General features: G+C 39.0%; 1 long non-coding RNA gene across 1 annotated transcript; it reads left to right on the top strand.

Moving 5' to 3' along the window:
- Positions 1-1,126: 1,126 nt before the first annotated feature.
- On the top strand, positions 1,127-2,388 carry LOC103918497. Its single transcript, XR_663701.1, has 3 exons — positions 1,127-1,215; positions 1,306-1,676; positions 2,247-2,388. It is a non-coding gene; the product is annotated as an uncharacterized LOC103918497 (long non-coding RNA).
- The last annotated feature ends 250 nt before the right edge of the window (positions 2,389-2,638 follow it).

Consider the following 2,638-nt stretch of genomic DNA (forward strand, 5'->3'; position numbering starts at 1 on the left):
GAGGAAGGACAGAGGATACTTGTCAAGAGAGACCCAATGATATGGGTCAGCTTTACTCCCATTGAATCTGAGTGTTACCCGAGATTTATGGAGATACGACATCCAAAGCCCTCCCAGGGAGAGAGATCTTAGCCCAGAGGGCAGCATGGGGTAAGGCTGAAAGCACGGAGAAGAAAAGGAGACACACAAGAACAAAAGGAATAAGAAAAGTAGAGGGAGCGAGAGAATTAGTAGGGAGGAAGAAAGGCAGAGGGGTTGGGAGCAGCCTGGGATAGGACTGTGTAAATGTGAACTGGGGTCTTGAGCAAAGTCCAAGGGAGTTTTCCCAAAAATAACAGTGGTCTCAAGCTCAGCACAAGAACTTGATTTATGTTGAAATGAAAGAAAAGAGAATTACAGCAATTCCACTGTGTGTTAGATCTGCATTTGGAATTTCAAGCTTTGTTTTGCCTCCGGAGTCCTCAGTCTTGCACAGTCCCGTTACAGCAGTGGTGGGCAATGCAGGTATTAGTGAGAGTGAGCTCCTACCCTCGGGCAGCTGCACCGGTCACGTGCATTTTTAGTAAAGGCTGTCCCCAGAGTGAAGGTTAGCTGGTGGAACTAACAACAGAGGCTTTTCGGAAAGCAACACTGACTTTGCCATAGGCAGGACCCGGTGGCACTTTCCCCAGCCAGGCACTGGGGCTGTGTGTGGAGAGCTCTGTTTGATGAAATCTGGGGCAGCTGAAGGGTACCTGTGCAACATGGGGAAATACTGGTGCACGCTGAAACTTCCCTAAAGAGCTCTGATTAGAAGATGCAAATGTGATGCTTTAAAAAAGGTAACTTACTGACAGAAGAAAAACTAGTAATGAGCTGAACAATTAGCTTATCTTTCACCTTTCTAGATACTTTAACAGCTAAAGATGTAAAATTAATCTAGAAGACGTTGGAGCATTAATTTGAGGCTGTTAAATTCTTCCCGATCAATTTATGATGTTCTTCTGGAGGAAGAGTGTCTTATTTCAAGTTAGTCTTACCCTCACTTTATTATTGTTATTGGTCAAATTAATTGCTATCTTTGTCAGAGATCACAAACCCTCCACAAATGTGATTGTATTTACTTATGTGTTTTCATTTCTTGAAAGGTGAAGATGTATTAAAAAATAAAGGAACTTTGATGGCAGTTTGTTGGAGTGAGGAATCAAAACTGGATTTTCAGCACATCTTAGTAACGTACGTGAATCTGTAGCACGTACCTGAAATTTTATATGTGTTTTAAGGTTTTCTTTTGTTCCACTGCCGTCTTTTCCTCTCTCTTCCCAGTCATCATTTAAAAAATGTCAGAGGAACCACAACTGAGCATTTCTTCTGTTCCCACCTGTGCTTTGGGATGCGAAAGAATAACATTAGCACACAGAGACCTTGACTTCCTCTTGGATGCATCTGGATGGTTTTATTAGGCAGTCCACTGAGCCTGTGATCAGTCTGAGAGCAGCTGATGATCAGCATCGCCAAGATATGGTACTGGGCTGCTGATCAATTTTGTGTCTTTCAGAAGACTTGAAAAATTAGATTCATGAAACATCACTCTCATAAAGCACAGCCTCACCATGAGAACATGAGGGCAGCCACAACTGTAGAAAGTATCTTCACCAGCAACCTTTCACCCTCTGACAAATCTTTTCTTCTTGAAGGTAACTGTGGGTGGTCTTCCTTTGTCTAATTTCTGTAAATTCGGTACATCACTTTCTAGTTATGCAGCTGATACTCGCGTTTATATGAATGGCTATTTAAAAAAGGAAAGATCAGATGTTTGTTGTTTCATTTCAACATAAATCAAACTTTGTACTCACATAGCAATTCTAGTTTAGCCCCAGGAATAGCTTTAGTATTGCTAAGTGTCTGGAGAGTATTGACTACAGAGACATGATTTTAAGCAGGCTATAATAGTTTCTACAGCTGTTAACAGTTCACAGAAGAAAGGCAGTATTATTCATCAGTGTTTAAAATGTGCATGACTTGCATTGCACAGAAGTCAGATTGGGAGAATGTCAGAATTTTTTTTCTGAAATTCTGCCAGGAAAGTCTTCAATAACTGGAGAAATTCTTTTCACTGGTGAAATCAACATGCAGCACATTGTGTTATTATAATTGCTTATAGCTCACCATGAAAGTTGTCTTTGTATGCGTGGATGTACGGCTTGTACTGTTTTGTTTTTATTTATTCTGCATTCTTTATTATAATGTTCTTTCCTTTTTTCCAGACCAGAAAGATTGTTATTGAGCCTTCCACAAAGCTGAAATAATGCTGTGTGTTAAAAAAATGTTAACAATTTGAAGAAGTTATAAAAATTTATAAGTTGACTGAATACTTTGGAAATTTCTGCATATTTTAATATAAATAGGTAATGCAAATGTTTGTTCTTTGCATTTAGAGGTGGGTCTCTGTTTTCTAAAGGTCTTGTATATAAATTTGATTCTTACAATTACATTAGAACAAACCCAGTATTTTTTCAGATTGCATAATAGGAAAAATATATTCGCAAAAGACACAGAACATACACGGTTATCTCTGAATGTCATATAGTCATGAAATTTAACATAAATAGTATCAGTTGTTTGAATGACTTCATTAAGTGCATTTAGGGGACTGCCT

This window comes from Pygoscelis adeliae, unplaced genomic scaffold, assembly GCF_000699105.1.
Source record: "Pygoscelis adeliae isolate BGI_AS28 unplaced genomic scaffold, ASM69910v1 Scaffold4, whole genome shotgun sequence".
NCBI classification, from domain to species: Eukaryota; Metazoa; Chordata; class Aves; order Sphenisciformes; family Spheniscidae; genus Pygoscelis; species Pygoscelis adeliae.